General features: G+C 45.4%; 1 protein-coding gene and 1 non-coding gene across 2 annotated transcripts in view; one reads left to right on the forward strand and one right to left on the reverse strand.

The window, feature by feature from the left end:
* The window catches only part of LOC121289338 (dihydropyrimidine dehydrogenase [NADP(+)]-like), an 838,466-nt gene that overhangs the window by 590,847 nt on the left and 233,657 nt on the right, over window positions 1–13,962 (forward strand). The gene's annotated exons all lie outside the window — the stretch shown is intronic.
* On the reverse strand, window positions 3,420–3,579 carry LOC121289478. Its single transcript, XR_005945577.1, has one exon. It is a non-coding gene; the product is annotated as a U1 spliceosomal RNA (small nuclear RNA).

Here is a 13,962-nt window from a genome sequence, read left to right on the forward strand (position 1 = left end):
ACTGCTGGAAGCTCCATCTACCATAAAGCTGGCTGCCCCTGTAGCCCAAATGCTGCTCTGAATTTTTACTTTAAATTGATGCCTCCGAGACCTCCACTGCCGCATATCGGAACCTAATTTGAATACTTTAGCATCTCATTATACACCCTGCTCAATGGAATCATCCACCCATACTAGATCATATTGAGTCGCTTTTGCATTCTCCAACCTGCCTCAGCAGCACCCAGCTCTCATGGTGGAACTGCCGAAGCTCTGGAACTCACAACCCTGTGACTGCAATGGCAGCATTGGGATCCCTCTTCCCACCCCACCCTACCACCACCCTTAATAGGATTTGAGCACAGAGGGTGCCAATTAAGAGCCATCTGCAGGAAAGTAACTTTCCAGCTTGGCCTCCGGCAAGGCTGGGCTCGGCACCCCACTCTGGTCCCATTGACAGGGCCTGAAAGCCTGTGGGAAAATTCATCCCCTTAAAACAGACCTGTTTGAGTAAGCTTTTGGTCACTTCTCCAAATCTCTACTTCTTCCGCTTGCCATCTGATATTTCTTATGCCTTTATGAAATGCCTTGAGACATACTTCCATATTAAAAGCCCTACGTAAGTGCAATTGTTGTTGACAGCTCCTGCCATCTGCACAAGCTGAGATTATTCATTCATTCATTAAAAAGATCACACATTCAGTAGGCAACTGAAAAGTTTGGATTAGTATCCTACCACACAGCCATCTACCATTCAGTTCCCCTCCTTTTACAATTTCCCCATGGGCTAGAATTGTGAATGATAAATGAGTTGTAGGTGATGCTTGATTAATAGGCACACACGATTGTTGTGATGCACAGCACCTGCACATTAACAGATGAAGCCTTTTTTGCAACGCTAATATGTTCTTAATAGGTGTATGTATGAGTACATGGCTGGAGTCAATTAATCTTACAATATTGTAGGAGTTTAAAGTGGCAAAGAATTATTCTGCTGCTCTTACAACATTGTTGGTATCAAGTTCCTGATAATTCTGGCCGGAATTTTCGGGTGCAATGGCGGGCAGGGGGACATAATATGGCGAGAAGGCCAAGAGTCGCTTTCACGCCTTCATGAAACCCAGTTTGCGATCGTCGTCTCCACCTGTCAATGGCGGGCCGTGTTTCCCTCTGCCGCATGTCGGGAACCTAATTTCAATACTTTAGCATCTCATTATATACCCTGCTCATCAGAATCATCCACCCATACTGGATCATCCGGGCACTTCGGTGTGATTGGGACTTCGAGGTTTTTTTGCCTTCCTTGCTTTGGGTAGCACTTGCAGCCATCAGCGCCAAGCTTCACAGGCAGCACCACATCAGTTTTGGTGTGGGGGTGCTCACGGGCAGGTGTCTTATCTACCAGACCTGCCTTAAGGCAGGGGTGGCTTTTCAATGGCTGCAGGGCAAGGTCTTGCTTGCAGAAGGGAGAGAAATGGCCTCAGGCAAAGGAAGAGGCTGCAGGGCGAGGACAGTACTGTGGAAGGAGAGTATCCCAGGGGTATGTATGAGTGCACATGTTGACCTGTGCAAATGGCCTCAAGATGTTGAGGGCTGAGGAGACAGTCTCCAGAGGAGATGAGGCCAGATAGAGATGTGAGAGTGTGTGTGTGAGAGAGTGAGTGGTGATATCCCTTGAACTGGCAGTGCGTGAGATGCCAGTGAGCGTGTGATGGGCTTGTGAATGTGAGTTTAGACTGATATGATGATTGCCTTACCCTGGCGGCACAGATGAGATAATTCATCCATTTTCTGCATTGGATGGCCAGCCTGTTGTGTGCAACATTGGCACTGATCACCTTTGCCACCGCCTCCCAGCCCAGAGTGGTGAGACTGATGGGCCTCCTGTGGCCAGAGTGGGGGCAGAGGACATTGCGATGGGCCTCCACGGCGTACAGAACGAATCCCAGGGATGCGTCACTGAATCGGGGTGGGGGGCTGCACTCTCCTTGGTTTTTGGGGCCATGTCTTCAGCGGAGCAGTCCTGGGCTGCAAACATTGAGAAGTGTGCGTGCAGCTGCAGTTTAAATATGGCACCGGCATGAGGAAGCAGCGAGGTAACCGTGTTGCAGGCAAACCTGTGGCTGCATAGTGAATGAGGCAGAAATGGGGCGAAGTGGCGTGAAAATCCGCCATTGTGGCCGGAAGGTAAAGTTACTTTTTTCCCTGTCTGCCACCGCACTTTGTGCAAATCTGGGCGATTCCACACTCTGTTTCTCCAGGCAATGGGCGTGGTAATGTTAATGATAATGTGTTTCATGACATCTTTGTCATTTAATCTCTTATGCCCTCCAACCTATCCCTGATCTTCTATTCTGCTCCACCTGCCCCTCCCATAGTCAACAGCATAAAATCCATCATATTTCTATCTCTCTCTAGCTCTGAAGAAGAGTCATGTGGACTCAGATTGTTAATTCTGTTTCTCTCTCCACAGATGCTGCTAGGTTTGCTGTGTTTTTCCAGCATTTTCTGTTTTTATTTCAGATCTAAAGCATCCACAGTATTTTGCTGTTATTTACAGGATCATTGCAATTACTCTTAGGCCCTGATTTTTGTGGAGCCGTGGAGAGTCTTCCAACCTTCCAAAATGGAGGGCGGGACCCGGGATCTGGAAGTATGGCCCCATTTCCGCTGGATTAAATTTTTTGCCTATCGGGAAAAATGAGTGGGCCCTGACTCACATGAGGGAAACCCAAACTCAGCTGAGCCATTTGAACTCCGTGCTGAATTAAACAGATCACAATTCTGCTGAAACAAGGGTGTTAACCCGCAGTTTGGGAGTTATGGAACTTTTAGAATAGATCTAAATGCTGTTGGAGGGTGGAGAAGCCTGTAGCGCTGTCAAGCTGTGAAGTTATTTAAATGCTCAGCTCTTTAAAGAAATCAAAATAAATTGGCTGTCTGTGTCGGTAAGAGGTAAAATAAAATCTGGTGTAGTAGTTGCAATAGTTGTTTGATGACATCACCCTAAGAGCCATCATATGTCATTATTAGTGCTTGGCTGCTTTCCACAACCTATAATTATCTCAGGGATGGGTGGAGGCATGGGTTGGCCTGGAGAGTGCAATAGCTCATTGAGGGGGTGGTGCTGGGGACAAGGGAGCACAAATTGGCTTGGAAGGTATGAGGGGCCATGGGGGTGGGTGGGAGTAATGAGTTGGCATGGATGGGACAGGACTGTGCGTAGGAACATGAGGGGATGTGATTGGTGAGGGCTAGAGGGCCTAAACTATGAGCAAACAACTGGTGCTGTTTAAACTAGAAAAAAATTGAACCTGTCAGTGAGAGTTGGAAAAAAAGCCTCTGCTGAACTGCTTTGATTGACGGGTCATCTGGTGCAGATTAGAAAAAATTTACCATCTGTATGTGCAGTTTCAACAGAGGTCTTTTGAATTGTAAATCAGGGGAGAGCGCAAACACAGTCCCCCACTACCACAAATTTTGCAGTCGCGTATCCCGCATTTGGGGACATTGCAAGCTTCAGCACACCCGAAGTGCAATGGGCTAGCTTTGTCCTGGGAGAACCCGAATGCTTCGTTGAGTTTCAAAAGCTACAATTATCTCAGCAGGGTGTTCTGATTTAACAGTTTGAAGAAGCTCTTAAAGGATTAGCTGTCTTTGATGTGGGGTCTCAAGAGACGTTTGTTTGCTTTTATAAGAGATTAACCACCTGAGGAGATTTAAAAGCTTTGAACAGGTTTCATGAATAGAATTTTTTTTTCACTATCAAGTAGGTATGAGTGAGAGCTGTATCCAATTGTTAGAATATTACTTTTCCATCTCCACATGGCTCCTAAGGCCTGTCCATGGTAGGTGGATACCTGGTGAGTCATTATGGAGGTGGCATGGGGGATATAATGGTGCATGGGTGGAGGGGGTCGGTGGCAGGGTGGGTGGGGTCATGAGTTGTTTCTAAAACAACTGGGACAAAGGCCCAGAGAACTAAGGCACCTCGGGTCTGCTTCCGGGGTCAGCAGGCCCAACTCTATTCCACACCCGTCTCCCCAGAGACAAAATTGCATCTCACAAGGTCCTTTAAATTGAGGCGGATTTGCCAAATCGGGGAATTTTCTGACTCGAGCTATCCACCTCGGCAGTGAAAATCTGGCCTTGGCCAGAATTGTGCCCTCATTGGGCGGGTTTGGCGGGGGGAGCGTTGAGAGTTCGGAGTTGAGAGTTTGGGGGTTCGGAAGCTGACCGCCACCCACGGTCGGCCTGCAACGGTGATTTCACGCTGGTGGCCCAATTAAAGCCTACCCAGCGTGAAATGCGTGCTGCTGCAGCACTGCCTGTGTGTGGGGGGAGGACAGCGAGTGCGCAAGTTTGTGAATGTGTGCGAGTGCGCACAATGAATGCTCCCCGAGGCACAGAGCTGTGAGTGAGGTTTCCTAAAAAATCCAAAGCCATTTGGCCTTCTCACCTGCCCCCTTGTAAATGAGTCCAGAACTAGGGGACATTGTTTTAAAATTATGGGTCACCCTTTTAGGGCAGAAATCAGGAGAATTTTTTTCTCTCTGAGGGTTGTGCGACTTTGGAACTCTCTGCCTCAGAAGGTGGTGGAAGCGGGGTCACTGAATATTTTTAAGGCAGAGGTAGATAAATTCTTGTTAGGCAAGGAAATCCAAGCTTATCAAGTGTAGAACTTGAAACACAAATGGATCAGCCATGATCCTATTGAATGGTGGAGCAGGCTCGAGGGGCTGAATGGCCTACTTCTGTTCCAATTCCGTATGTTCGAATGTTCGTATCTATATTCTCCTACAGTTTCTCATAATCATTGTCAAAATTTGCAAAATACCAACATGATTTTGGAAATTTGTGAAATTCATTGATGTATTAAATGGATAACATGGATGCCTGCAGCATCATACCATCTAATTTCAATTAACTTCTTTTGATTACCTACTCTTCACTTTATATCTTCTAATCATTTCTCTATCTATATGCAGTTCTAAATTCCCTTTATTGCCATATGCCATATTAGCTTGGCCATCAATCTCTTATTGGATGCTTTCGGAAAATCCATATATATTCACGTTTTTTTTAATTCTATCATGGGATATGGGTGTCCCTAGCTAGGCTAGCATTTATTGCCCTTCTCTAATTGCCATTGATGAACGTGATGGTGAGCCACCTTCTTGAAGCGCTGGAGACCCTGTGGTGTAGGTACACCCACAGTGTTGTTAGGGACTTCCAGGATTTTGACCCAGTGACAGTGAAGGAACGTCGATATAATTCCAAGTCAAGGTGGCGAGTGATTTGGAGGGGAACATGCAGGTGGTGGTGTTCCCATGCGTCTGCTGCCCTTGACCTTCTTAGGTGGTAAAGGTTGCAGGTTTGCAAGGTGCTGATGAGGGAGCCTTGTTGAGTTCCTGCAGTGCATCCTATAGATGCTACACACTGCTGCAACTGTGTGTCGTTGGTGGAGGGAGTGAATGTTTTTTTAATTTGCTCATGGGATGTGGGCATCGCTGGCTAGCATTTATTGCCCATTTTTGGAGGGCATTTTTAAGAGTTAACCACATTGCTGTGGGTCTGGAGTCACATGTAGGCCAGACCAGGTGAGGATGGCAGATTTCCTAAAGGATATTAGTGAACCAGATGGGTTTTTACGACAATTGACAATGATTTCATGGTCACCATTAGACTTTTAATTCTAGATTTTTATTGAATTCAAATTCCACCATTTCGTGACGGGATTTGAACCCGGGTACCCAGAGTCTCTGGAATACCAGTCCAGTGACAATACCAGTCCACCACTGCCTCCCCATGATGTGGTGGATGGGGTGCCAATCAAGTGGGCTGCTTTGTCCTGGATGGTGTCAAGCTTCTTGAGTGTTGTGGGAGTTGCACTCATCCAGGCATGTGAAGAGTATTCCATCACACTCCTGACTTGTGCCTTGTCAGGCTTTGGGGAGTCAGGAGGCGAGCTATTCATACAGAATTCCCAGCCTCTGCCCTGCTGTTGTAGCCACAGTATTTATATGGCTAGCCCAGTTCAGTTGCTGGTCAATTGTAACGCCCAGGATATTGATAGTGGCGGAATTAATGATGGTAATGCCATTGAGCATCATAGGAAGATGGTTAAATTCTCTTTTGTTGGAAATGGTCATTGCCTGGCACTTGTGTGGCATTGTTTTACGTAGTATTGACAGCAGAGAAATAGGCTATTTGGCTCAATAAGTCCATGTTGGTGTTTTTGCTCCACATGAGCTTCCTCGCAGCATCTTTCATCTAACCTCATCAACATATCCTTCTATTCCTTTTGCCTTCATATGTTTATCTAGCTTCCCATAAATGCATCTACACTAGTCGCATCAATTATTTCTTGCGTTGGCGAATTCCATATTGTAACCAGTCACTAGGTACATAAGTTTCTCCTGAATTCCCTGCTGAATTTATTAGCAACTATCTTATATTTATGGCCCCTACAATTGGAAATATCTTGGGCAGAACCTTGTTGAGCCGTTGGGGGTCTCGTCTCCCAGTTGGAGAGTGGCGAGAGACCCACTCTGACTCTTTTTGGGAGGGCCCACTGAACCACAAGCTATTCAGGCAGCGGCGAGGCCAGCGCTGGGCCTCTGCCTGGAATCAAGACCCCAGGCTCGGAAGTCTCACCTACTGAGAGTTACCCAGCCAGTCAAAGGCCGGCACACCTTGTGCTCAGCAGTGCCACAGGGGAGGTGGTGGCTGCTGCAGGTGGAACAGCTAACAGAGTCCCAAGATTGCAGAGCGACCTACCTCCACACTCGCCACCAGCGAGAGCAGAAGATTCTGCCCCTTCTCTGCATCTACACTATTAAGCTCTTTTATAATTTTCATGACCTCCAACAGGTCACCACTCAATCTTCTCTCGTCTAGAGCAAAGACCCCCAGCCTGGTCAACCTCTCTAAATACATGTAACCTCTCAGTCCTCGGATCATTTTATTAAAACTTCATGTACCTTCTCCAGCGCCTTGTTATCCTATTTTATACAATAGGGACCACAACTGTTCACAGTACTCCAATTTTAGCCATCGTCATTGTTTCTTTTTCAAAGCATTCTATAAGTTTGATCAAACATGAAATATCTTTCAGAAACCCATGCTGACTGGCCCTGAAGTACGATAATTCATTGTCTTATCCCATTCTCCCTTTTTTGATGAGAGGTGTCATATATGCCACTCCTCTGGCACAATGTTCCTTTCCACAGAAAAATAATTATAGGCAGAATCTGTGCTTATTTTTCCAGGTTTCCCTTAGAATCATTGAATGTTCACCATTTGTTGACCGTTGCATTCAAACTCATTACTTAACTCCTTCTATGTGGTATCTGCTTGTGACAGAGAGTCCAAAACGAGTCAAAATTGATATGACGTGTACATTCCGAAGGGGAATAGACCTTTCTAAACTTTGTGTTGCTGACAATCATTTTAGCAAATGTAAGAAGCATTCATTTTATGCTTTGTACTACAATTTATTTCAAAGTAGAAATCAGTACGACAGTTAATTTTTTAATCTAATAACAAGAAATGTATAATTTACATGACCACAAACTGTATCAACTCACAAAATATGGGATATGTGCTGATCCAGTAAAACAATAAAAATGTTTCCAAATACACATTTAAAACAAATTGCATGAAGACGCAATTGTATACAAATAAACCATAAGAGCATGATGACCAATAGTTGAAAAAGATTGATGATGTAAAGAATTTTTTTTTATGCAGCGGCTCAGTTTCCTAATCCTGGGCGTGTCTGGAAGGCAGGTGTCATGTGTAGGCTGTAGCGTCACCTGACAGGTGGCAGAAAAATCAGAGGGCATGTCATGCTCATGCCCTCTGGGGGCTGATTACAAGGCCACTCACGGTGCCCTTGAAACAAGAACTCTCTTGGCTGCAGTCAGATTAACCACAGCAAATGCAAGTATAGAAAATAAAGGGAAATTTACCTCAGCAGCTCAAATATGATTAGGCGAATATGTTTTATTGTTAACTAACACTTCTTCGAAATGAGTTTATCTCTGATGAGCAATGGTTGACACAATATTTTATCTGCATGAGTCAGACCAATATGTTCTTGCTACTGATGCAAAAGCAAAATACTACAGATGCCAAAAAACCTGAAATAAAAAGAGATGATGCTGGAAATTCATTTGTCCATGCCTTTGTTACCTCTAGACTTGACTTTTCCAATGCACTCCTGCCTTGTCTCCCACGTTATACCCTCTAAACTCGAGGGCATCCAGAACTCTGCTGCCCATGTCTTAACTCACAGAAAGCATTGTTCCCCCAACACCGCTGTATTCACTGACTTATGCTCGGTCCCATTTTGAACTTAGAATTCTCATCTTTGTTTTCAAATACCTCCATGGCCTTTCCTCTCCTTTTCTCTGTAATCGACTCAAGCCCCGCAACCCTCCAAGATATCAGTGTTTCTCTAATTCTGGCCTCTTGTGCGTTCACAATTATAATTATTCCATCACTGGTGGCCGTGCCTTCAGTTGCCCGAGTCCCAAGCGTTTGAATTCCCTTCCTACACCTCCTCCCCTTTCTACGTCGCTTTCCTACTCTAAGACACTCCTTAAAACTTACCTCTTTGACCAAGCTTTTGGTCATCTGACCTAATATCCCCTTATGTGGCTCAGTGTCATACTTTGTTTTATAATGCTCTTGAGATGTTTCATTACATTAAAGGCAGTATATAGATCTCTTGTTGTTGTTGTTGAAATACTCAGCAGGTCAGGCATCATCACCGGAGAGAGAAATGTTTCAGGTTGATGCATAGGCAGGATTGATAGAAAAATCTGAGCAAAATGAGAAAATTGTGGCTGGACTGTTTCTCAGATGCATTCCCACTTTCAAACATTCTTGACGTGGTCAAACTGGCACCAGCTACCTGCCTGGCAGTGGTAAGTAGCTAATTAGGACAGTCAAGCAGGGAGGCAGTGGCGTAGTGGTATTGTCACTGGACTGGTAATCCAGACAACCAGGGTAATACCCTGGGGACCTGGGTTTGAATCCCACCATGGCAGATGGTGGAACTTGAATTCAATAAATATCTGGAATTTAAAGTCTAATGAAGACCATGAAACCATTGTCGATTGTTGTAAAAGCCCAACTGGTTCACTAATGTCGGTTAGGGAAGGAAATCTGCCATCCTTACCTGGTCGGGCCTACATGTGACTCCAGATCCACAGCAATATGGTTGACTCTTAAAAATGCGCTCGGAACGAGGGTAATTAGGGATGGGCAATAGCCAGTGACACCCACATCCCATGAATGAATATATTAAAAAAATCAAGTGCCCACTTGGAGGAAAATTAGTGAAGTCATCCGGATCGTCCTGACATTGGATAGGCCCCTGCCAACTGATGCCATAGCCCAATGGGTGCCTGGAGACAACCTCCAGGCAGCAGGCTGGGAGGGACATCGACACTTCCTATGACTACCCAGCCCCCCCCCCCCACCTCCCCAATTATTGAGCCATGGAGATCAGAGGGCTCCAGGCACAACCAATCCTATGGAGGTGTTACAAACATAAGAAATAGAAGCAGGAGACGACCATATGGCCTGTCAAGTCTGCTCTGCCATTCAGTGCGATCATGACTGATCTTGGGCTTCAACTCCAGTTTCCCATCCGTTCCCATATCTCTTGGGTTCAGCAGCATTCACTTCCCCCGGAGTGGCTACTGGTTGGGCAATGCTGTAGGCCCTCTGATTGGATCACTTTCCTCAGGAACCTGCCAATTGTTCTTAATTAGAAGGCAAACGGGAAGGCAGCCAGTAAGGAGGCTGCCTCCCAGAAGATTGCACTGGCAAAAGCTCTGAAGACGTTTGAGGGTCAGGTTGACCATATCATCCACATTGCAGTCCCAACCCCCAGCTAAAAGTTCAGTCCATTAACTTCATTAGTCTCTCCAGAGCCTGACCTGCTGAGTATTTCCAGCATTTTCTATTTGTTTTTAGTTATTTATGGGATGTGGGCTTTGTTGCCCATCCCTCATTGTCTTTGAGAAGGTGGTATTGGGCTGTCTTCTTGAACCACTGCAGTTCCCATGGTGTAGGTACATCCACTGTGCTGTTAGGGAGGAAGTTCCAGGATTTTGACCCAGCGACAGTGAAGGAGCGGCAATGCGTTTCCAAGTCAGGATGGTGAATAGCTTGGAGGGGAATTTCCAGGTGGTGGTGTTCCCATCTATCTGCTGCCCTTGTTCTTGTAAATGGAAGTGGTTGTGGGCTTGGAAGGTGCTACCTAAGGAGCCTTGGTGAGTTTCTGCAGTGCATCTTGTAGATGGTATGCATTGTTGCTACTGTTCATCGGTGGTGGGGGAAGTGAATATTTGTGGATGGGGTGCCAATTAAGCAGGCTGCTTTATCCTGGATGGTGTTGGAGCTACACTGACCCAGGCAAGTGGAGGGTATTGCATCACACTGCTGACATGTGCCTTGTAGATGGTGGACAGACTTTGGGGAGTCAGGAGGTGAGTTACTCATTGCAGGATTCCTAGCCTCTGACCTGCTCTTGCAGTCACAGTATTAATATGGCTCGCCCAGTTCCGTTTATTGTCAATGGTAACCCACAGGATGTCAATAGCGGGGATTATGGGATGGTAATGGCATTGAATGTCAAGGGGTGGCGAGTTAGATTCTTTCTTATTGGAGATGGTCATTGTCTGGCACTTGTGTGGTGCGAATGTTACTTGCCACTTGTCAGCCCAAGCCTAGATATTGTCCAGGTCTTGCTGCATTTGGACATGGACTGCTTTAGTATCTGAAGAGTCGCGAATGGTGCTGAAGATAGTGCAATTGCCAGCGGACATCTCCACTTCTGACCTTATGTTGGAAGGAAGGTCATTGACGAAGCAGCTGAAGATGGTTGGGCCCAGGACACTACCCTGAGGAACTCCTGCAGCGATGTCCTGGAACTGAGATGATTGATCTCCAACAAACACAACCATCTTCCTTTGTGCTAGGAATGACTCCAACCAGCGGAGAGTTCTCCCCCTGATTCACATTGACTCCAATTTTTCTAGGGCTCCTTGATGTCACACTTGGTCAAGGTGCCTGGATGTCAAGGGCAGTCACTCTCACCTCACCTTTGGAGTTCTGCTCTTTGGTCCATGTTTGAACCAAGATTGTAATGAGGTTAGGAGCTGAGTGACCCTGGAGGAACCCAAACTGAGCGTCAGTAAGCAGGTTATTGCGAATCAAGTTCCTCTTGAAAGCACTGTTGATGATTCCTTTCATCACTTTGTTTCAGTCTTTGCCACTACTGTTTTAGATTGGGAGTCATGATTCTGAAAACTGGTTCTTGCCCTCAGCAGTTACCTTCCTTGCTGAAGTGATTTGATCTGGCTGCAACCAATTGATTCAGAATCAATTTAAGCTAGTGAAAACATTGAGTGACAGATTGCACAACCACTAGGATACCACAGTGCTATTCACGGGAAATTTAGTGTGAAGAGAATTGTTGTGGGATCAGACATGAAGTGCAGTATTATCAGACAGAAAGAGAGAGCAAAAGAAATAAAAAGACTCATTGTTTATCCAATGATAGTGTTATGACATAGAGTAAGGGAACAAGTCAGTTAAACATTATAATCTTAATACTCAATGGGAGCCTGCAGGTGTCGGGTGAGTCCAAAAATGGATGAAGAACCTGGAAAGGTAGGAAACACAAAGCTTCAGCTGAAGCTAACAGGAGGACACCAGTAGCACTTTCTAGCTACGTTTCCTGACCAGCAGTTTTCCCAATGGCAAGCTTGGCTAATAGACAGAAGGGAACACTTATGGCAGGAAGTCACAGCATCATTGGGATTCCCACTCCCCCACAGCACTGGGAAGTCTGGAAATTAGGATGGGAGTGGGAGGGCGGTGGTGGTTGAGGTGTACAATTTGTTCAGGAAGAAGAGGCCTGTGGTTGGGAGCAGCGAGGCCTAAGGCTTCTTTCACAGAATCACAGAATTGTTACAGTGCAGAAGGAGGCCATTCGGCCTATCATGTCTCCACTGGCTTTCTAAATGAGCATTATGACTCAGTGCCATTTTCCTGCCTTTTCCCCACACTCTTGCACATTGTTTGTCAAATAATCATCTCGTGCCCTCTTGACTGCCTCGATTGAACCTGCCTCCACCACACTTCCAGATAGTGCACTCCAGACTCAAACTGCTTGTTAGGTGAAAAAACATTTTCTCACATCACACTTGCTCCTATTGCAAATCACTTTAAATCTGTGCCCTCTTGCTCTCAATCTTTTTATGAGTGGGAACAGTTTCTCCCTATTTACTCTATCTAGCCCCCTCATGATTTTGAACATCTCTATGAAATCTCCTCTTAGCCTTCTCCTTCCTAAGGAGACTAGTCACACCCTCTCCAACCTATCTTCATTACTGAAGTTTCTCATCCCTGGAACCGTTCTTGTAAACCTCTTCTGCACTCTCTCCAATGCATTTGCATCCCTCCTATAGTGTGGCACCCAGAATTGTACACAATACTCCAGCTGAGGCCGAACTATCATCTTATAAACATTTAGACATATAAAATTGCCAGAAAAAGCAGCAAGCCTGAGGATTGGGGGCAGTTTAGAATTCAGCAAAAGTAGACAAAAAGATTGATCAGGAAGGGGAAAATGGAGTATGAGAGTAAACTTGCAAGAAACATAAAAACTGACTGTAAAAGCTTCTATTAAATATGTGAAGAGAAAAAGATTAGCAAAGACAAATCAGAAACAGAGGAGATTATAATGGGGAACATAGAAATGGCAGAAGAATTGAACACATATTTTGGTTCTGTCTTCACAAAAGAGGACACTAATAATTTCCCAGAAATGTTAGGGAACCAAGGACCTAGTGAGAGGGAAGAATTGAAGAAAATCAGTATTAGTAAAAAAAATGGTGCCAGAGAAATTAGTGGGGTTAAAGACTGAAAAATCCCCAGGGCCTGATAATCTACACCCCAGAGTACTAAAGGAAGTGGCCCTGGAAATATTGGACGCATTGGTGATCATCTCCCAAAATTCTATAGACTCTGAAGCAGTTCATACAGGAGGGTGGAAGATGTAACCCCACTATTTAAAAAAGGAGGGAGAGGTAAAACAGAGAATTACAGACCAGTTAGCCTAACAACAGTAGTGGGGAAAATGCTAGAGTCTGTTATGAAAGACGTGGTAACAGAACACTTGGAAAGCATTGGGTGTGTGGGCCAACACATGGCAGACGTAGTATAATGTGGATAAATGTGAAGTTATACACTTCGGTGTGAAAAACAGAAAGGCAGAGTATTATGTATATGGTGATATATTGGGAAATGTAGATGAACAAAGGGGTCTGGGTGTCCTTGTACACCAGTCAATGTAAGTGAATAGGCAAGTGCAGCAAGCAATTAGGAAGGCAGACAGTATGCTGGCCTTCATTGCAAAAGGATTTGAGTTCAGAAGTAGGGATGTCTTACTGCAGTTATACAGGGCCTTGGTGAGACCACACCTGGAGTATTGCGTGCAGTTTTGGTCTCCCTACCTAAGAAAGGATATACTTGCCATAGAGGGAGTAGAGCAAAGGTTCACTAGGCTGATACGGGGAAAGGCAGGACTGTCGTATGAGGAGAGATTGGTTTGACTGGACCTATATTCACTAGAGTTTAGAAGAATGAGAGGAGATCTGATTGAGATGTATAAAATTCTAACAGGGCTAGACAGACTAGATGCAGGGAGGATGTTTCCCCTGCTGGGGAGTCTGCAACCAGGGTCCACAGTCTCAGGATACGGGGCAGGCCATTTAGGACTGAGATGAGGAAAAAATTCTTTACTCTCAGAGTGGTCAATGTGTGGAATTCTCTCCCACAGAAGACTGTGGAGGTCGGGTCACTGAGTATATTCAAGAAAGAAATTGATAAATTTTTGGCTATTAGGGACATCAAGGGGTATGGAGAGAAAGCGGGAATATGGCATTGAGATAGAGGATC

The sequence above is a fragment of the Carcharodon carcharias genome, chromosome 16 (genome assembly GCF_017639515.1).
Source record: "Carcharodon carcharias isolate sCarCar2 chromosome 16, sCarCar2.pri, whole genome shotgun sequence".
In the NCBI taxonomy this organism is placed as follows: Eukaryota; Metazoa; Chordata; class Chondrichthyes; order Lamniformes; family Lamnidae; genus Carcharodon; species Carcharodon carcharias.